Source organism: Littorina saxatilis, linkage group LG5 (genome assembly GCF_037325665.1).
Source record: "Littorina saxatilis isolate snail1 linkage group LG5, US_GU_Lsax_2.0, whole genome shotgun sequence".
NCBI classification, from domain to species: domain Eukaryota; kingdom Metazoa; phylum Mollusca; class Gastropoda; order Littorinimorpha; family Littorinidae; genus Littorina; species Littorina saxatilis.
This window is the reverse complement of record NC_090249.1, coordinates 38,123,671-38,147,020: the sequence shown is the minus strand read 5'-3', so window position 1 is coordinate 38,147,020 and position 23,350 is coordinate 38,123,671. Positions and strand designations below refer to the sequence as shown.

Genomic DNA, 23,350 nt, shown 5'->3' with positions numbered 1-23,350 from the left:
GTATGTATGAAACAAAACTTTGCTGATATGCATGTGTAAAACGTATCCGCAAAAACACCGAAAAGAGCTTCATGCAACTTCGCATTTAATTTTCAATTCTTCCAGAAGATATCCCCACACATTTCTTTTCCGTTTTTATTATATTTAGTCAAGTTTTGACTAAATATTTTAACGTAGAGGGGGGAATCGAGACGAGGGTCGTGGTGTATGTGTGTGTGTGTGTGTGTGTGTGTGTGTGTGTGTGTGTGTGTGTGTGTGTGTCTGTGTGTGTGTGTAGAGCGATTCAGACTAAACTACTGGACCGATCTTTATGAAATTTGACATGAGAGTTCCTGGGTATGAAATCCCCGAACGTTTTTTTCATTTTTTTGATAAATGTCTTTGATGACGTCATATCCGGCTTTTCGTGAAAGTTGAGGCGGCACTGTCACGCCCTCATTTTTCAACCAAATTGGTTGAAATTTTGGTCAAGTAATCTTCGACGAAGCCCGGGGTTCGGTATTGCATTTCAGCGTGGTGGCTTAAAAAATAATTAATGACTTTGGTCATTAAAAATCGGAAACTTTAAAAAAAAAAAAAAAATTTATAAAACGATCCAAATTTACGTTTATTTTATTCTCCATCATTTGCTGATTCCAAAAACATATAAATATGTTATATTCGAATTAAAAACAAGCTCTGAAAATTAAATATATAAAAATTATTATAAAAATTAAATTGTCCAAATCAATTTAAAAACACTTTCATCTTATTCCTTGTCGGTTCCTGATTCCAAAAACATATATACATATGATATGTTTGGATTAAAAACACGCTCAGAAAGTTAAAACAAAGAGAGATACAGAAAAGCGTGCTATCCTTCTTAGCGCAACTACTACCCCGCTCTTCTTGTCAATTTCACTGCCTTTGCCATGAGCGGTGGCCTGACGATGCTACGAGTAAAATGGCATTGCGTTCAGTTTCATTCTGTGAGTTCGACAGCTACTTGACTAAATATTGTATTTTCGCCTTACGCGACTTGTTTTTATTTTTTATAAATGCCTTGTGGTGACCTCATTTTTCAATCAAATTGAAAGAAATTTTGTTCAAGGAATCTTTGACCCAGTCTGGACTATGGAATTATATTTCAGCTTAAAAGTGTAAAACTTAAAGTTGATTAATGAGTTTGTTCATTACAATTCTCAAAATTGCAATTGAAATTGAAGTTTTAATTACAGAATCAAAAATGATTTCACTGTATTTCTTTATCATTTTCTGAATCGAAAATACAGACGTGTATGTTTTTTTCTGAAAATGTGTTTAGAACTAAAGAAAATATACCTGACATGTTTGAAAATATACATGTGCCTTCCTCAGACTAGTTAGTGCCAATGTATATCAATTAAGGTATGTTACCTACAAACAAAAACAATGATTTTGAGAATCTATGCCATGGAGAGCATTACAAAGATGATTTCTGTTAACTGATGTATGGTCAGAAGTTACACACATTGGAGCAAGGAAAAAGCTCGTACGTAGATCAAATTTGTATACAGATTTGTAAATAATTTTTTTGGAAAAGTCTCTGGGTGTTCATTTGCATTGATTCCAGTGCACACACATTTTAGCGCTTCCCATTTGCAGTTGATTTCATATTGTTTTCATTAATTTGCTAGCAATCAGAATTATGTTTGTGCTTATTGTTTTAATGATATATGTTGTTTGTTTTTACCCCATGTGCTATTTTCGTTATTGTAAAAACTGGACACATTGTTGTCAGTTTTAGATAAAGTAAATATATCATAATGGAAATCTTCTGTTTTGTGTTGTGTTACTTACTCATGTTGAGTCTCCCCTATTCCTGTTTGTACGCATAGTAGTTTCAAGGCAGTAGGGTGTTCTGTGAGGCTGTCTATCTCCTCATCCAGGTTTTCCAGACATTCGAATTTTGATTCCTCTTAAAGTTACTGCACTGACACCTGAAGCAATATACACATGTCACTCTGTTACCATAGCAGAAAACTGACCTTGAGATTCTTAGGTATACACAGAACTTGCAGTGAATCACAGAAACAACACGAACAGTAGCATTAACAGTTTGAACATTCATGAAGTGAGAGTCAATAACCTGAATAGGTAGATTGAGGGTCCCACTGAGTGCATCTCACATTCACAGGGTCGCTTTTCGGCACTTACCACACATTTTCAATTGGACTGAGGTTTTGTGACTACAGTTAAATAGAAGCAAGTCTGTTCGTGGTGTTTTAGATTAGAATACCGATATACGCACTATCTTGTAGTGTGACTGTCTGATACTGTAAAAAATTAATGAACAGAAAGTTGGAACTGCTGTAAACGTGTTTGCCCGGACAGTTCTGATTTCCTTCCAAAACGGCTCGCAATATCACGCCATCAGCGTTTCGCCACTGGTAAGAAAATCGTATGATTTTAGATCTAATTTGAGATCATAAATTATGTCTGCTCGTTTACAAAAACAAAAGGTGTTTATTTCCCTTAGAACGTTTCGCAACACTTATCTAAGAAATATTTATTATTTACTGTCACAGTTGTGTCTGCAAGAAAAAGGCTTTGCGCAATGTTACTTGCTGTCTACATGTTTTGTTGTGTAAGTGAAGAATTCCTAAGAATTGACAGAGAAGATGATAGTCGTGTGTGAACATCACTGTGGAAGCATTTATTATAAGCTGCGCAAAATTAACAAACAAAAGATATCTGTACTCACCGATACAAGAACAGCACAAGACAGTACGAATTTTCGCTGATGTAAGCTTCATCGGGAACAAACAAACACACAAGGCAACAAAAAGCAGACGCAACACGGAACGAACAAGGTTTGAAAAGAATATGGAGGGGAAACACAAAAAAGGGAAGGAACTGCCTTTTGTGTTTGTTTGTTCCTAAACAGTCACAGGACGAAATCCTTGATTTGAGATGGGGAAAGCAAAATACCACGAAGCCTGAACAAATACCATAATCTTCACATGCTTACAGATATGTGGACGCACAGCAATTGATCTGTGAAAAACACACTTCGTCACTTGACTTAGATCTAGCGGACTAGTGTGTACACATCACAACAAAGAGAATCACATACCATTTCGTATTGCCGATTAAGCTGGCTCTGTTGCAAACAGTTCCTTGTGGTCTAGCCTCACCAGCATTTTGACAACGAAGAGGCTCAAACTGATACGGTAAAACCCAAGGCTGGCTGAAAACCGGTCCGTACTCCACTTGTCTTTCTCGCTGCTGGAGCCGGCCATGTTTGTTCTTCCAGCTTTGTGACGTAACACACGTATGTGCACAAGGTCATGAGCCAAGACTGCGCGCGCGGTGGAACGATGCAGAACAGCCAAAAAACGTGTCAAAGTATATTTTTAGGGCTACTGTGTTCATTTTTACACACGCAATTGTGGTTAAAGGAAAAGTCCAAGGTTTAGGGTCACTTTTGATACGTTGACACTCTTAATTCATTAACCACAATTGTATGTGTAAAAATGAACACAGAAGCCCCAAAAGTATACTTTGAAACCTTTTTTTGCTGTTCCGAATTGTTCCACCGCGCGCGCAGTCTTGGCTCTTGACCTTTTGCACACGTGTTGACTACGTCACACACTGCTCGAACAAGTATGGCCACTCACAGTATTTACAGCAGCGAGGAAGAGGAGGAGTACGACCACGTTTGAGCCAGGCTATCGTTCTTCCTTGCCAGTTTGAACCACGGAAGAAAGACGAGGAAAGAAGGCCACAAGACGCTGCTCCTAACAGAGCCAGCAGAATCGGCAACACTGACTGGTATGTGATTATGGGGGCGAGGACGCCCCCATTCTATACGGATAGTTTCGAGGTTGACCATGGGCAGCGCCATTTTGTTGTGAAATACGTCATCAGTTTGTGTACACAGGAAGTTGTGACATCCGTCACCCTATGGGAGGGGTGACGTCAAAATTGTTCATCTGTAGAAAGTTGTGAAATCCGTCACCCTATGGGAGGGGTGACGTCAAAATTGGTCATCACAGAGTTTGTGTAACACAGGAAGTTGTGAAATACGTCACCCTATGGGAGGGGTGACGTCAAAATTGTTCAACAAAAACATGATATGTCGCTTTGTGCAGGGTCAACTGCAACAAACTCAAACCGAGCCATTCATACCTTGCTGTATTTGAGTGACTTATATACCCGACATTTTTATTTCTTATTTTTAGCACAGGTGTAGGAAAAATCATGAACCAAAATGTTATTTATTTTCTAATTTAACATTTTTTTTACAAATATGACCATGGTCTTTTAAACATACAGTGACATTAAACATTGTTATGTTAAAAAAAAGAAAAAAGAAAAAAAGCTTTTGTGCACAAATCAGAAAATACATTGTACATTTTACCTACAGGCCAAACGGTGAGTGTCTGTGGCAAAGCCCGACCCAGGAAATTGCACTGATCTAAATTGTCAAGAACAGGCGCTTGCATTTGGATGTGTCCAATGATAGTAGGTTTGGTTGTGATCAATCAGAATAATGTAGGAATAAAAATGTATGACAGTTTAGTATGATGACATGTAATTCACATATGCTGAAATATGATATTATACATCATGTAATATTATTATGGCTGTTGCCATGACCATGAAACCCAACAAAGGTTTAATGTAATGTAATTCAAAATACCAAAACCGAGCACCTATTAATCTCGTCTTTGCGCGTGAAGATTGAGGCCGTCTGCCAGTAGCGGTTAGGTCATACAGTGGAACCCCTCTCTAGCGACCTTTAAAATGTTGACAAAAATCGGTCCTTGTGGAGGGGGGTCCTTACAGAGGGAGGGGGGCGGAGTCAGGGGGCCACAAAGAAAGTCAGATTTAAAAAAAAAAAACCCAGAGAAGTTTGAGTTGCTGACGACCGTTTCCTCAAGCAAACTGCTTCGATTTCATGTTTGACATTGTCGATGGTGTCCACCAGTTTTGGTGCAAGTGTTCTGCGCGAACTTAGAATCCAGTTTCATTCTAGAATGGACCGGGTCCAGGTTGGAATTCTAACCCTGCGCAAGTACAGGGGTGCCATTCTAGAATGAAACCCTTGAATAAAGGGGGCCGTAATGTTTGTGGGTAAGACAGAGTTGTCTTCCCTTGAATTATCTCCACCTGCACCTTCCCTTTGATAAAATGGGGCTGATTTGTCTACCCCTGAAAAAAATCCTTTGGCGATCTTGCGATGTCATGTCATGTCAAGAAAGTTGACACTCCTGAGTACGCAATAAACAAAGGCAGACCATAGCAAGGGGGACTACCAGGGCGGTATTGTTTGCAGGGCAGTTGTTTTTGTGATGAGAGCCGGTTGCGGCCGCTTGCAATGTCAGCGCTGTCTCCCTCTCGGAAATGTCCGGTTTTTTGACAATTTTTTTGACAGACAAACAGACAGACGGTCAGACCGACTAACCGACAGACAGACCAACAGAAGGACAGAGTGAGTTATAGAGCTGTTGTCACAGGTTTTAAAAAAAGTTGACATTATATCTTCACAATTCAGAAGACCAACTTCATGTATATGAATAAGATTAAAAGTTACAACCGAGATCGGCAAAACACTGTCAGTCCGGAAATTTCCGTTCGTAGCGATCAGTGCTGAGTGTCTCTCAAAATCGTAATCACTTTCAGAACATCACAATCCCAATTCACGATGTCTTTGAGTAAAGTGTAAAAAACCCGGAAAAAACCCCAACCAAACACACAAAAAACAAAAACAAACAGAAAATCCACATTTGTGGCTTTGGCTGTGTGATAGTCTAACTGAAATGACTATTCCAACTTGGACCCAAATTCCAACCTTGCGCACGGCCGATTCTAGAATGGACCAGCAACAAGGGTTTCATTCTAGAATGGCACCCCTGTACTTGCGCAGGGTTAGAATTCCAACCTGGACCCGGTCCATTCTAGAATGAAACCGGATTCTAAGTTCGCGCAGAACACATGTACTACCCTGGCCAAGTTTCCTCTCAAGACATCAAAGAGACCGCCCCAGTATACTCTACAGCCTCTGGGCGAACCACCTCTCATAGCTAAAACTGGGTCAATGACCCCTGGGAAGAAGGTCAGTGTCTATAAAATTTTACTCCTAGGCCTGCGGCCAGGGGGGGGGGGGGGAGTATACCGGTACCATTTGAGAATCAGACCAAATGAGAATTGAACCATTTGAGAACATCCTTTTTTTTCAATCACTACATCGAAGGCCTGCGGCCCGGGGTTCACATGGGTTGGTTTGTTTGTTTGTTTCAAACCCACACCCATATACACACATTTCCCATTTAAACCATTTGTCGGCCCCCTGTCGATATTTATCGACTAAGTTCCTTGTTACTACTGTTGTCGCTATCTTCTGCATGCTAGATGAGTAGATCAAAAGTCATGTGCGTTTTCCACTCATCAGTTGTTGTGCTTCTGTTGGTATGTTAGCATGACAGGATTATGCTAAGCTGAGCTTTTCAAGCGTCTTGTTTTTTTACCACTTGGATATTTTACTTGGGACTGTCTACAGTTCAGAATAAATGTATCTGCAGTGTTGTCTACACTTGACGATCTCTTTCCCCTCTGGGAATTCCAAGCACGGTTTTTTTCCGTTTACACAACAAAACATGTTGATAGTAAGTCAAATTGCGTAATGCCATTTTCTCGTACGGAATGACATTGATGTTGATGATAGTTTCATTCATGACAGTAAGACAGTGTTTCGTTTTAGGTAATGCATGGAACCACAAAACAGTAAAAGGGCGCTTTCTAAAATGGCGGCGGTGATTTCAATATTCAGAGATCTATCTCAGGAATATTGCCTTACATGTGCCTATGCCCCTGCAACCTTTTTATGTATTTTAGATCTGCCATGATACGATTTGTAAAACGACGGACGGACATGAGTTATGGTCTAAAAGTGGTGATTTTGGGTATTTATTTTAGGAAGGAAATCGTGCCAGAGATGTTTGGTCAGTAGGGAGGTTGGGAAATAGTTTTTTCAAAGGTAGAAGGACATTTCGAGTAGGCATTGAAAATGAACAAGGATTGTTGTGAATGATGCAGACAAAGCGTGTGTTTGTTTTTTATAAATCAGTGCAGAATTTAATCTTGAGTGAAGCGGTATGTTTTTGAAGAACTCTTCAAAACAGTCTTCGTTCTGTTGAATAGGATGTGTGTGTGTGTGTGTGTGTGGGGGGGCATAATGGCGTGTGCCCGATTTCAACAGAAAAACTAGGAAGATCTATCGTAGATCTGAAAATAAATAATTCAGTGATGAACAAAGATTAATTTATATGTGTGTGTGTGTGTGTGTGTGTGTGTGTGTGTGTGTGTGTGTGTGTGTGTGTGTGTGTGTGTGTGTGTGTGCGCGCACGCGCGATTACCCGTGATGAGGCGACCATTGTGTATAGTGGCTATGTTCCCCAGGCTCCAACAGAAGGCTGAAATCGAATTCTGTGAATGTGATCGTTTATCATGTGATGGAGTAACAAAAGAAGCTTTCTCAGAAATATCCAAAAATGCATACACAGCAGTTCCCTTCTTTTGATTGATGTTTGGTTTGTTTTGTTTCGCAACATGGGACACTGTTCAAAAGACAGTGCAGGAGTATTTTCAAACACCTAGAGGAGACAGGACATTGTTTCTGTTTCACAGTGGCCAGGTCAGTCACGATGTGTGGTCAGTGTTAAAAAGCGACCCTGTTAGATTCAGTCGAAGGGTACTAACACTGCATGCATTGTGAAACCGCGACTAATGGGACTGTTCGTGTTTCTGTAAATCATGGTAAGTTTTGTGCATACATAAGAATCACCCGGGTTTTTTGTGTGTCTCCTATGTGAACGGGGCATGCTGTTATGATTACAGTGTGATCTACTGTTTCAGGTGTCAGTGCGGACATTGCTGCCGGATGCCAACTTCTGTTGAGTGTGTGTGTTGCCACGACGTCAGACAAATCAAACAGAAGGTAGAAGGCCTGGAAGAGCAGGTAGGCTGCATCACAGCACATCCTGGCTTTCGTACCGTGTGCCTGGACATCTACTGCCTGGAGACCGCATACTATTCGTAAAAGCAGGACTACGGGCGTCTAAACTTCAATCTGCATGAGTATGTAACACAACACAAATCAGAAGATTATCATTCGGATATATTTGCATATTCTTACACTGACAAGAGAGTGAAATAGTACATTGTATTGCACAAATAAACAGATCGGATACGTAAACTAGACACAAATACATCGAATCTAATTAAATCTTCATTATAAACATTAACAGTGGAAAATAACAGCATTATTTGTGTGAAATAAATACAAAACCTATTGTAAGACTGAACACCCACCCACAACATTTTCAAGATACAATTTAATTGATGTGGGATTCTTCAGTATGTACACTTTTTACTTGCCGGTGTAGCACGATATTAATCCTACGAGATTTTTACTCCGGAGTCAAAAATTCGTACGAACATGTTACTCTACTCATACACGAGAAAGTTACTCCCCACGACAGGTGTCGATTAAAACAATGTCGAACAAAAATGTAACTCCCCTGACAAATAATTAACAAATACATTAATCCACCCTATCCACATAATTATCAGTATGATTAGAGCTTGTTCATTTTTCTTAAGTTTTGACATCGCAAATGTACCTCATTGCTTAGAATGGGTGTGTAGCTGACGATCGTTGGTGAAAGCCTACAGTAATAGAACTTGGCGGACATTGGTCATTGTCCGATAACTGCCTGCATACAGTATACCTACATAACAGATTCCAACACAAATTTCTAAAGTGAACATGTCATATCTTTATATTAGTGAAGAAAGGGAGGTTTCCGCCTGACATTTATCGAAAAAAAGGAAGACATCTTCTGGAAGGTTTTAGATGCAAAGTTTCATGAAGATCTCAGCAATCATTTTCAAGGAATCGCTACACACGCTTTCTATACGATTTTCGTATGAAAATTGAAATTGTAATCTATTTTCTTGCTGCGGGTTATTGATATATAGATTTTAAATATTTGCCTATATATATGTATATTTGTGACAAAAATGCAGTGCGTTCAATGTTATTCTGGGATTGCTTTACACCACTTGTTTCTTTCTTGCTTTCGCAGGAAATACAGATATGTCGCCTACAGGCAGCTGGTGCGATGGTGTTGGGGGTTTCTCGGCAAAAGCATCAGGGTGCCTCTACCAGCTTGTGCCGTGAAAACGATCAGGGACACTTTCCCAGACGGAGGAAGAGTGGGGTTCAAACTCCCCCAGCTGGAGGGAATCGTGTGACCCTGTGTTGAACAGCTTCCTGCATGGTGGGACGATGGTACTGGGATGCCAGGTGGTCTGGTACATGGTCCACATGATCCCACAAACTTAGTTCCAGGTTCCTGGGGCTGTTAGTGTACTTAGTGTACTCCCGCATCAGATACTCCGTGAGCCGGTCAGCATAGCCTGTGCCCCGCAAATAGAAATACAAATTAAATCGATGAATTTGACTCAAGAAATAACTGTTTGTGGTGATATGCATCGGTATGAATGTATAACGGGTACATTAAATATACCCCCTCTCTTGTGTTACAGTAGATTATCCCTTGTAAATGTATTCTCACGTTCACTACCTTTCTTGTTTAAATGAACTGCTTAAAGTTAAACTTTTAGAAATTTACCCTCACTATTATATATTTTTCGAATTTCTAAGATATGATTTTGTTACATATCTTTTTTAGGACATAGAGTGGGAGTTCCACTAAAACCGGCACGGTTGGCCTAGTTATAAGGCGTCCGCCCCGTGATCGGGAGGTCGTGGGTTCGAACCCCGGCCGGGTCATACCCGTAAGACTTTAAAATTGGCAATCTAGTGGCTGCTCCGCCTGGCGTCTGGCATTATGGGGTTAGTGTTAGGACTGGTTGGTCCGGTGTCAGAATAATGTGACTGGGTGAGACATGAAGCCTGTGCTGCGACTTCTGTCTTGTGTATCACCCTTCGTGGTGGACTGGGCGTTAAGCAAACAAACAAACAATAAAAACATGAAATTCTATATTTAGCGCGCATGTGTGTGTGTGTGTGTGTGTGTGTACGTGTGCGTGTGTGTGTGTGTGTGTGTGTGTGTATACGTACACCTTTCACATTGCTGTGGGTTCACTGTCTGTGCACAGGCAAATATTTTCATGACTGGCGGTGTCCCGTCGGTCTCACTGGGTGCCGATTTTTCGTGACAGCGGCAAGTACAGCAGGGCTTGTTATGGAGTGTCCTTGTTCTCATCGTTTGCCGTTGGGAATCGTGGCAGTTCCCTTTTCCTCTGGAAGTAAAAGAAGAAAGACACTTAGTGTAATGATAATTTGATTTGAAAGTATGCTTGGTCTGGTATTGTCTATTGACCTATTCAGAACATTGAAAATTGAAATACCCACTGAAAGACGTATGGATATTATTATGTGTGTATCCATGCGTAAGTTTCAACACATAAGCTGGTTTTACGTGTCTCAGTCAATGCAGACAAATCACATGCACGATTCTCACAGCTCTCGTCTTTCAGTAGCAATAACTGCACGCTTAGATATTTTATACATAGTAAATTATAATTCAAGCAAACACTGTCAATGTCATGGATTTACATTTGGAGTTTGCGATCATATTTACCCCACGCTTGGCACATATATTGTGTAATGTCTCCACACAAAAACTGACAACGTGTTACTCTTAATCTGCCGCGCCACCCCCCACCCCTATCACCCCCACCCGCTCTTGTTCCTGCCCAGCCCCCATTTTCCACAGCTCAGCTCAGACCGTTATGCAACAGTGTTGCCTGTGGCGCTTCGACGTCAATACATCATCTTTGTAATCCAGCAGTAATAGCCGGACCAAGACACACTAATCTGCACCAATTCACATTTGCTGCGCACCAATATATGGGTGTATGGTCAAAACCAAAAACATCTACTACATCTACAATCAAAGTATACTGACCTTCAAGCAGCTTTGAACGGAGGGTACTGCCAATCGCGACAATACTCTTTGAAACCCCAACCTGTTTTGCTCAAAGTTGATGAAGTCGGTTTGCACGAAATGTTCATTGCAAATGAACCTGCTTTTGCCAGACACTTTTAAATGCGCACGCTTTGCCTGTGGAAACATCTCCAATTTCTATAACAAACTTAGGTTTTTGGTAGGAAATCTGTGGAAGGAAATGCCGCTTGTTGTTTGAGTGTTTTTCCAGTTTGCGGCTGCACACCTACGAGGCATTCTTCCGAACCCAGTTATCACTTTTACACATGCATGAACACCACGCTGGTTGAACCAAAACAAACACTGTGACGTCACAGTGAACCGACGTCACAGTGAACCAAAAATCACGTGACCACAACATGACCCCAGGCGGCTTGTCTTGGTTAGCCCACCAATAATAAATGTTCAATTACAACAACAACAAAATTTTTAATAATTTTTAAAATATTTTTCCTGAGATGTTTATAACATTTGGCATTCGATATTCAAGCTTTCGGAGATACTTCAAAACCTTGAATTAAGAGTGTCAACATATCAAAAGTGACCCTAAACCTTGGACTTTTCCATTAAGAAAATGTGTCACCACCGTCTCTTATTTTTTGTATCAGCATGACACTCTTGTCCACAAAAGACATTTAAACTTTGCAAAGAGAATTACAATGCATAACATAAAAATCGGAACTCTAACGCAGAAGAGCTTGCCAACTAAACCGTTCTGTGAGTTTGCAAAAAATTAAAGGCAGAGTAAGCCTCCCGTAAACCATCACAGATACGGTCAGGCTTTTACACACAGTACAAACACCCTTTCATTTAAACACTCACCAATTGAGAACATCCTAGGTGCCCTCCGTAAAGAGCGAACAATTTTCAAAGAATTTATTTTTGCGTGGTTTATCTTACCCCTGAGCCATCGTGAACCCGTGTGATCCAGTTTTCCTTTTTCACAATGCAGTCGTCAGTTAGTCATGAATGCGACTCGATGTGAGCTTATCAACAATAGCATGTTTTTTATGCACGAAACAACGGCTGTGGTTCACAAGAACTCTAGCGATGGCTTTTGACTGTTGAGAGGAACGGCGATTTGCACTGATAAACCTTCGTCTGCTACGACCCTTGCGTGACCCTGCTTCCGGGCTTTTCTTTTTTTTAAACTTTCACAACTTCGAATTGTTCTGATCTTGTCTTGATGAAAAACGAATTCTTGTATGATTAAAGAATGTTTGTGTTACAAGCTGTCAATATATTATTAGATTTTAAAAGTTAGGTCTAGCGCAAAAACGAGGCGCTGTTGTTGTTAACGAACAAGTCTACGAAAATACATTCCTTGAAAATGTCTCACGCTCGACAGAAAGCAGCCAGGATGTTCCCGTTCGGTGAGCGTTCAAATGGAAGTATGCTTATACTGTATTTAGACGCTCGGGGAGCTCTGTGATGGTTTACGGGAGGCTTACTGTGCCTTTAATTAAATAGGTACGAAGTTTTGGGAAAAGATCTTTGAAGGTGTGTACGTGAAGGTGTGTCTAAACTACAGCACAATAAAAGTAATGCTTCTTGACTTCTAAAAGTTAAATTCACCATAAAAAATTTCAAAAATGACTTATTTACGACTGTATCAGCAATGACTGCCCGCCCCTTTAACAACTTTCTGTGTGATATGTCTAATGTCAAGAAGTCCCCCAGCCTCTATCCTGTTGACCAACTCCAGTGCAAAAGTTCAGGGGGTGTAACAGTACCTTACCAATGCCCCTTTCTCTGAAAGCACTGTATGGACTAACTGGGACTCAGGTAAAGCAGACAGAGTGGTGTGGAAACCGGGTAAAATAGCAATGGTTGGGGCTGGACGAATTTTGATGGATCGAGGTAAGTGTGTACGAGTGTAAGAGTGAAAGAGAGAGATAATGAGAATGAAAGAGGATGGGGATGTGGTTGTCAGTGTGTGTGTGAGAGTGTGAGTGTGTGTGTGTGTGTGTGTGTGTGTGCGTGTGTGTGTGTGTATGTGTGTGTATGTGGTGTGTGTGTGTGTGTGTAAATGCGTGCGTGCGTGAGTGTGTGTGTGTGTGTGTGTCTGTGAGAGAGAGAAAGAGAGAGAGAGAGAGAGAGAGAGAGAGAGAGAGAGATTTCTAGAAAAAGACAAAAACATCCGTCGATTCAGCATTAGTGGTCAGATCCGGAAATGCATGTACAGTTACTTCAAAACAACCCATTAGGCTACATGGCCCGATGTTATTTGGAAAATCCGGTATTTCTGCCGTTTCATGGTTACAGGGCACGAATGTACGTGTGGTTGCGCATGTATTTGTGTGTGCATGTTTTGGGCGTGCGTGTGTGTGTGTGTGTGTGTGTGTGTGTGTGTGTGTGTGCATGTGCGTGCGCGTGTGTGTGTGTGCGTATGTGTGTGTGTGTGTCAGTGTGCGTCTATGAGTGTGCGTGTGTGTGTGTGTGTGTAAGCGTACCGGCGTGTGTGTATGCCTAAGCGTACGTGTGTGTGTGTGCATGTGTGTGTGTGCGCGTGTATGTGTGTGTGCGTGTGTGTTTCTGTGTGTGTGTGTGTGTGTGTGTGTGAGTGTGTGTGTGTGCGCGCGTGCATGTCTGGATGCGCGAGTATGTGTACTCTTATTATTCGTTTATAAGTTCACTTGTCTATATCAGTGTGCGCGTGTCTGTGTAAGTGTCTGCTTCTGTGTGCTCTTGTCTCCGCCTGTTTGCGCGTACGATGAGTGTTATTGTTGGTGTGCTTGAATCTGTCTCCTCATCACTGAGTAATCGGAGGTTTATGCAACATGCGCTCAACGATTTTGCTCCATGTACTTCCTTGTTCTACCTGTGTGAATTCTCAGTTTGTGTGTGTGAGTTCGTTGTCTTCTGTTTGCGGAAAACCCCTAAGGGCCTAACAAATAAAAAAAAATAAAACTGTTCAAACCTTGGATAAACAAGTGGGCTTTAATTAGCTCACAAAGTATCCTTTGGAAAGAGAACACTTTGAAGCAGCTACTATTCGCTTTCGAGGTGAGACATGAACTCGTTAACAAAGAGTGGAACGCGTATAGAGAACCATTAGAGAACAGACAACTATTGCGAAACGCCGCTTCATGGTCCGGTGCTTGCAATGAGAAAATGACTTCTCTTTTTTTTTCTTTTCTTTTTTGTTGATCATCCAGTACATAGCTGCCAGCAAGGTCGCGTCGATGTTAGCCTAATGGGGGCGTTCTTACGAAATGTCATGTCAGTGTGTATGATCAGTCACGCGTGACAATTATGCATGTAACCTCAGTCAAGGTCAGGTGGAATAATCCATCGTATTCGCTGGTCATGGATCACTGAGCACGAAAAGGTAACATGGAACGCTGAAAGAGCAGAAGATATATCGAAAAGGTCAAGGCAGTACCAGTACAGTGATCGACCAGTGAAGAAGTAATACACAAATAGGGGAAGGGCTCCTAATATGGACCACTTTTTGTTTCATGCTGATAACTTGCTTGTTTTCTTGCGAAGAAGTTTCATTTTGTGTTTGGTAGTCCTTCTCTCTTAGGTTAACCGTTAGGCCTAATTAGAGTGAAATAGCTTTGATAGATATTCAGCAAAAATTAAATACAGAAAAAATCACAAAGGGTCCATATTAGGAGCCTGGGCGCCTAATATGGACCAGTGAAGCGGCCTTCACGAATCACTGTAAAAAGCCCCCTATACTTCAAAATAACACGATACAACTTAGTGTGCAAGTCAGACTAATTCAAATATGCTTTAGATTTAGCTGTTTCGGGTTGATGAGAGCATTATTTGAAGCACACCAGGAAACTAAAGAAGCTTATCAAAAACAGAGTGAAAATAAGTGAAATTATCAACTTTTACGAAAAGAAAACTATTTGTTATATTTTTTTAAATCTCGAGGGCGAGTTATGGGTTATTTCCAGCAAGCTTCTTAATGAATTAATGAAAATAGGCTTTAGCTTTTATTTTCTTCGATTTGTTGAAGGTGGTCCATATTAGGGGACTCACACATACTTTGAGATTTTGCTGTTATGTTTTGTTTGCAGGAGAAACTCGGGGTCAAGACTGCTAAATTGTAACAAATACGGTCTTAGCTGTCATATAATGCAATTTTTGTGTTATAAAAGCGTTGGCTGTGGACAGAAACGAGTTCGTTTTAGGCGGCAAATTTAGAGTGAACCATGCCTAAAGTGAAAAAAAAGAGAAAAAGCCTAACGGTTTTGAGGTTTGTGTTTCTGCAACTCTTTTGACATGTGCAAGTTGTCCAGAGAGGGTGAATACAGCCAATAAAAAAAATTTGAGCGCTCTTGCGCCGTTAGTTTGTCAGAACAGGAGGTGGTCCATATTAGGAGCCGGTCCATATTAGGAGCCCTTCCCCTACAAACACATTCGATGGAGTGCGCCTCAGATCACTTTTGATGCAACGATTTCTCGTATTGTCGCATATGAGAATATAAACAGTCAAAATATTTACACAACTATCCCACAAATACCTTTAGTGTTGCCAGCCAAACGACACTGTAGGCTATGCGGTTTGTTAGTTCGCATCATCCGCCAAAATGTAAATAATATTTCCCATAAACACTATCCGGCGGGGCTAAAAACTGTGTGCGACAGGCCACACGGGAACCAGTACTATGTTGTCCACTTTTCTTACGTAAAGTACCCAACACGGTAAGAACTCACGCTCTCGTCGAGACTATTCGACCGGCTTCCATGTTGGCTTTTGACGTAATTAACTCATGTGCGGGACCTGATCAAGTACATCGATACTCTTACGCGACCGTCCAGCACAATGATAACATTTCTCGCAAAATTGCAGTATTCGACTCTTTGCAAGACAGTCATTGAAACATGTCCAGGTTTCCAAGTCTTTTTGTTTTAATTTAAAGGGACAGTGCAGCTTCCATTTCCCTGCACAGATACCTATGGGCTTTGATGCGTGCCATTGGTATCTGAGCAGGGAAACGGGAGCTGCACTATTCCTTTGAATTAAAAGAAAAAGACTCCGGCTTAAAGGTACCTTTCTTCTCGCTTAACCCTAATGTCAGCAACCACGGATCTGTCCGGGCTGTTACGTAGGATGAGAGCAGTTATCTACTGGAACACATACCCAAATTACACTGTCTGACTAGCCTACTTTCTGTTTGTTTGTTTGCTTAACGCCCAGCCGACCACGAAGGGCCATATCAGGGCGGTGCTGCTTTGACATATAACGTGCGCCACACACAAGACAGAAGTAGCAGCACAGGCTTCATGTCTCACCCAGTCACATTATTCTGACACCGGACCAACCAGTCCTAGCACTAACCCCATAATGCCAGACGCCAGGCGGAGCAGCCACTAGATTGCCAATTTTAAAGTCTTAGGTGTGACCCGGCCGGGGTTCGAACCCACGACCTCCCGATCATCTTACCACTAGGCCAACCGTGCCAATCTTAACTGTATAGCTCATGTGTTGTGACATAATAACAACACCCAATCTTAACTGTATAGCTCATGTGTTGTGACATAATAACAACACCCAATCTTAACTGTATAGCTCATGTGTTGTGACATAATAACAACACCCAATCTTAACTGTATAGCTCATGTGTTGTGACATAATAACAACACCCAATCTTAACTGTATAGCTCATGTGTTATGACATAATAACAACACCCAATCTTAACTGTATAGCTCATGTGTTGTGACATAATAACAACACCCAATCTTAACTGTATAGCTCATGTGTTGTGACATAATAACAACACCCAATCTTAACTGTATAGCTCATGTGTTGTGACATAATAACAACACCCAATCTTAACTGTATAGCTCATGTGTTGTGACATAATAACAACACCCAATCTTAACTCTATAGCTCATGTGTTGTGACATAATAACATCACCCAATCTTAACCCCTTCACTGCCCACCCCGTATGTAATACGTGGACATTTTCGGTTTGTCCTACGCCCATAACCGTATCTCATACGTGGGATTTGTGTTAACAATATTTCAGGACATTTCTGAAAACTAAATGGGAGGTAACCACTGTCCAAGTACTTGTAGGGGTTCTAAACACAGTTCTTTCCCTTAGACCGTTCGGATAATGCTGTTATACTGTGGCAGTGAAGAGGTTAACTGTATAGCTCATGTGTTGTGACATAATAACAACACCCAATCTTAACTGTATAGCTCATGTGTTGTGACATAATAACAACACCCAATCTTAACTGTATAGCTCATGTGTTGTGACATAATAACAACACCCAATCTTAACTGTATAGCTCATGTGTTGTGACATAATAACAACACCCAATCTTAACTGTATAGCTCATGTGTTGTGCCATAATAACAACACCCAATCTTAACTGTATAGCTCATGTGTTGTGACATAATAACAACACCCAATCTTAACTGTATAGCTCATGTGTTGTGACATAATAACAACACCCAATCTTAACTGTATAGCTCATGTGTTGTGACATAATAACAACACCCAATCTTAACTGTATAGCTCATGTGTTGTGCCATAATAACAACACCCAATCTTAACTGTATAGCTCATGTGTTGTGACATAATAACAACACCCAATCTTAACTGTATAGCTCATGTGTTGTGACATAATAACAACACCCAATCTTAACTGTATAGCTCATGTGTTGTGACATAATAACAACACCCAATCTTAACTGTATAGCTCATGTGTTGTGACATAATAACACCCAATCTTAACTGTATAGCTCATGTGGCGATGAGAGACAGTTTTCTTGTTAGACATTATCACTTTAAGGGTGGCGTTTACCCTTGAGAAAAAAATAGCAAAAGTGACAGGCATTTTTATCAAATGATTGTTTTTGTAAGTTTAGATATTGCTTGAGCGGTTTTTCATATAAGATAATGTATGAAACTTGAGTATGGGATTTCAGACTTTTGCACAAATCACTGCTGAATTAATGCGTCAAAATTACAGGGAAAAAAATATTGTCGAGCTTTTGAATACATGATTTCAATCATTTCTTTATAAATGCTGTTTATCTTTTTTCTTTGTGACAGGTCAATTGAGCGAGGATCCTATTTCAAAATTAAAATCTTGTCACTTCTTACTTTCATGAATAGACTCCAACCTTAGATGTTGTTTTGATAATTCCTCAGTAGATTTCCTTTTGATCTGGTCCTCAGCGATAATAAATGAAATCGCTGTACTTTGATTTTCACCTTTGATCGAAGTATTTCCCAATACTTGCTTCAAAATCGGCGAAGCGAGAAATCGAGCTTTTTGTTCACACATTCTCTGTTCGTCTATAGTACAGAAACACAAAGAGGAGCGAACAAAGCAAGGGGAATAATCCCCTTCCAATCAACCGTGCTTGTTGCCACGGCTTCATACAAGGAATTACACTTTTCTTTTTTGTTTGCGTCGCTACGATTAAAGGTACCTTTTCCCTGTAAACCATCGTGCAAATCACGATAGACTCGTCTCGGTCTTTACATTTACATTCCATTTCATTTCCATAATTTTATCATCCAATTGCTAGAAAATTCCGGTCGCTGACTCTCAGTCACTGGAAAGCTAGCAGCAACGCAGTCGCGCTACCCATTTGCATGTGTGTTAAGGTGTAACCAGAGATATAATTAGACATTTCTATCTACTATGGGTGTAATCATTTAGCACCCACACTTACGTCAGAATGACCGAAAACTTTTACGTGCTACAGTTGTTGTTGTTGTTGTTGTTGTTGTTGTTGTTGTTGTTGTTGTTGTCACAAGTTGTTGGTGTTGATGCTGTTGTTGTTGTTGTTGTTTTTGTTGTTGTTGTGTAACACTATATCGTAACACAGCGGATGTAACACAAAAGCTGTTATAACAGCTCCTGAGGCTGAACAATTGAAATGGTTTAATTTTCAAAGGAACTTTTGTTGCACTGTTCCTAATTCTGTTATACGCATTACGCTTGTTCAGTCTGTATATGGTTTACATATACCCTGTATCGTCTGAGATAAGGATCCGTGTGAAGAATATGGTTGAAGTCTAAAAGGTTTAGGTCAATACTGCGCGTTTACAGTTAGACGTTTTGGGACCACTGGGATTGTGATTACAGTTTGAATGATGTTGTACGATTTAAAGGCACACTCGTCCCCGTTTAAAAAATTCATCTCACCATCTCAGATCTGCTAGGTTTTTACATGATATAAGACGTTCTCTCTATGCACGGTGGGATGTTTTTCATGAATAAATGTTGTTGCTTTTTAAGAAATAAATCCATTATAAAATGCCAACTCATAATATTACCAGGAAGCACGGGCAGGGTGTTGAATTTTGGTATGTGACCAAGTGAAGGGATGGTCTTGTCTCGTGTAAAGCATGGGCAGATCTGAGGTGGCGAGTTGAGTTTACACAAGAAGGAGTGTGCCTTTAAATATATATATATCTCACTTCAAACGTCAGTGGGTAAAAATATGTGGCTGTTATTGTCTTCTCTGTATTCAGTGGTATGTTTGACTTTAAAGATAGTACACCTAAAGCGCCATTTTGAAAAGTTTTCTAACAGTTTGGACCTTAAAAGTTCAAAGGACTTTCGTTGTATTTTAGCTTAGGAAACACCTGCAATGATTTTTCTCAAAACTACTCTGAAACTATGCCAAATAATTAATGAATTTTAATCAGCGAAAGGTTTGCTTTGCCCAGCTTTCCTGTGTCAGGAGTCCGGACTTCCGTCCATCATCTTGTTTTATTTACGCATATAATTTTTCATCAAAAAAATAGATGTTTTATCACAAAAAATACTTGATTCATCACAAAATATTTATTCAAAAAAACAAATTATTAATCACAAAATGTAATACTTTTCTCCACAAAAAAAGATGTTTCATCACAAAAAATACTATATTCTCACAAAATTTATATTACAAAAGAAAAACACTTTTCATCACAAAAATTAATAATTTGAGCACACACAAAAAATATAAGTATAATCAGTTCAAATATCGGCATGTCTGACCCTCTGACTATTACAGCAACATGAATGAGGTTACCAGATTTGATGGCGTCTGCATTGGTAAGCAGACGTCCAAACAGCGAGTGTTCTCTCCGGCATGGTTGCAATGGCTTTACATGACCCCGGCCTGACCCTTGCAGAAGACATTCGGAAGACTTGTACTAGAGACTATTACTGTCTCTACTGCCTTATCAACGCTGGCTTGGCTTTGGATGCGCGCCCACGTTTTCGTTTTTGGCCGATCAGCACTGTTTTTGCTGCCGCTGGTGCATCACACATTTTTAGTCTGATTTCCATTCCGAGTGAATGCTTGCAGATGCTGGATTTCATGAACTTAGGGCAATTACAAGTTGTCATTCTGTCAGCATTCAGCAACACTGTCCACATCGTAAATTTCGACAGCTGATGTATGCCTCTAGTGTGTTCCAAGATGCTTTCGCAAAGTGGTGTTTCTGTTGGTCAGCTGCTGACAGGAGGTCTGTTCGGAGACTTTCTCCAGCGACGTAGATGAGGTTACCAGATTTGATGGCGTCTGCATTCGACGAGGCCCATTGGTAAGCAGACGTCCAAACAGCGAGTGTTCTCTCCGGCATGGTTGCAATGGCTTTATAGGACGGGTGAGACGTGTCTCTCTCAACGGACCAGTTTTTCAGAAGGTCAAGCTCGACCACGCTCAGGAATCTTGCCAGCTCCAATCTCTCTTATCTTTGATTTTGACTAACTGTTTGTCAACGTTCATGACTACGTGAGCCCAGCACATGATCCTTTTATCCGGCGCATGGCCATCGGAAATCAAGTGCGTCGGAGCAAACGATTCTTCACCAGATGAGACGAGGCTTACGCCATGCGCGACCGACGAAAACACAAACGAAAAATCCTTGTGAGTTTCCGTTTTCGTGACAGCCAAGCACAAGGGGTGAAATTTACGATTTACGTCAGAAAAGCCCAAAATTAATACCGGGAATCCCTGCCAAATGAGTTTGTAGGTGGCATTAGCTTGGACATTCCTTGTTTTAGACCCCAGCTTCAAAAGTCTTTTCGTGGACATACAAATCCGGAAGAACTTGGACTCTCTTTCGCCGTACTCACAATCAAAACCACAAACAAAGGGCGCATCATCATCTTCAGGGACAACATTTCGGTTTTCGGCCCAGGCGGAAAGCTCTCCAAGAGAAATGGTATGTTTTGCATATTCGCGGATTTTCATTGTAGAGGGGTAGTTGGTGAGCTGGCTTCAGTGGGCATCGCTTGACACCCTCTGTTGCGAAGGGCAACCAAAATTCCTCTAGGTTTCTGGATACCGTCTTTAAACAACGCGTCAATTTCCGATTTTGTACGTTGGGTAATTCAGCGTGCTGCCTTTTGTTGTGAATGCTCATGTTCGCCAGTCTCATATACATCCACAGTTCCACACACGCATCTTCAGCTTTATAGAGAAGAAACACTTCGGCAGGGCAGCTAGATCCGTGTTTACATCGATAGTAAACCTTCTTCCCGTCATAGGTTTTTGTAGCGACGGTGATGTACCAGGAATCCTTGGGAACATGATCGAGGGCTTCTGCAGAATCTTGAAACGTGTTTGTCCTCGCCCAATCTTTTCCCTCTCCTCGTCTTTTTTTCGGTGGAGGCTCTTCATGTTCATCTTCTTTAGGCGAGTCCGTCAAACCGAAAGTAATTGGAGCAATAGGTGTAAATTCCTCTCCCATCTTGGTTTTGCTTTTCTTGCCAAAGTGAATGCAGCAACTAACAGGGAAAAGCAAAATCAAAATACAAGAAGCGATAGAAAACTGATCAGTATCACGAAGTAATGAGTCCAGTGATTGAGTAGTGAGTCCAGTTCAGTCTCATACAAAGAAAGAAAACAAGCTCAGGGAAGAATATCACTCACATTGGAACGACAAGCACTCAATCATACATTTTTGTGAATGTTTTATTTTATTTGTTGATTTGAGTATCTTTTCTGTTGATTAAACAGTATTTCTTTTGACGAACTAAATTTATTTTAGAAGATACAGTTATTTTATTGATAATTGATTTTTTTTTTTTAATTTAACTCTTTTTTTTTTTCACAGTTCAAATTTCTTGTGATAATGTAAATATTTCGTGATAAAACCATTATTTTTGTGAAAGCATCATTTCTTTTGACGCATTAAATGGGTGCCTTTTATTTAGTCCTCATAGATACCCACTATGATACGTCAAAGCAGACTAGACCTTGGATTGAGGAAGTCAAAACTACAGTCTAGCTTACGCATGCAAATTCCGTGCCATACAGGGCTAAAAACAATGCCACTTGGGGAATATCACGGGCTGAACTGAATGACTACCAAACACAGCATTTCGATTTAAACAATAGAGCGCTCAAACAATATTTCTAAGACCTTCCTCATGTGTGTTGTCATCTATTCAACTCCCAAAACGAAGTCTGTAGCTTTCAGCTCAATTTCAAATTGGTATCTCTAGGAAAAACGCATGAAATACGCAGGGTCAAAAGGTAGGACAAACATTATTACTGGCGCAAAAAGGAGTCACAATGAGAATTAGAGTCTGGGATTTCCACTCAAAACACAGCCGTTTTCAATTTGAATAACTCAGCGCTCAAACGTATATGTTAAGGTATTCCTGGTGTGTGGTTACAGAATTACAATCCCCAATCTGAACTGTAGCCTATAGCTCTTGGAGCAATGAGAGACAGTTTTCTTGTTAGACAGTTATCATTTTTTTTAAATGTAAGACTTATGCTCCCTTATCCTCGCCTATTTGCCTGTCACTGTCCATCAAAAGCGTGCACCCCAGGGCGACATATTAATCCGGATTGCACAAAAACTGAGGTTTTGATATCATCAACCACATGCGCCCAAAATCAATTAAAAAAAACCTATGGGAGCCATTATGAGCAAATAGAAACTATCGTCTGGTCAACCCCCACCACACACCGGGGACTGTGTTCCGCCTTATTTCAGCCGGGCTCGTTGTTCCTCCGTTTTCAGCCGGGCTTGGTGTCACACAAACGTAAGTGTCTGCACTAAAGTACAAACTATGTCTTCTAGAAAACTCACATCCGAAAACGGATGGTTTTTGCACTAACCTAAGTGATTTGTCTCTCTATTGCTGTTTTTTTGTATCTGACTAGGTTTAGTATGTGACCCGCATCGGCTTGAAATACTTGCGGGATGTCGCTTTTTGGGCTCACAAACTGATCAAAATGAAGAAATGATAAGCAACGGTATCATGTTATGGCTTTTCTGTATCATAAGTTTGTTCTATAGTTTCTTGCTGCTATGCTGATGCATTTTCCCGAACCTGCTTTAAACCTCAAAGCTACGAGGGAATCGCATGAGACTGAGTCGCAGACTTGTCGTAGCTGTTTTCTACGAC

The 23,350-nt window shown here is 40.7% G+C and overlaps 1 long non-coding RNA gene across 1 annotated transcript; it reads left to right on the top strand.

Moving 5' to 3' along the window:
• The first annotated feature begins 3,405 nt into the window (after window positions 1–3,405).
• On the top strand, window positions 3,406–10,226 carry LOC138967055 (uncharacterized). Its single transcript, XR_011455832.1, has 3 exons — window positions 3,406–3,792; window positions 7,879–8,100; window positions 9,111–10,226. It is a non-coding gene; the product is annotated as an uncharacterized lncRNA (long non-coding RNA).
• Window positions 10,227–23,350: the final 13,124 nt, after the last annotated feature.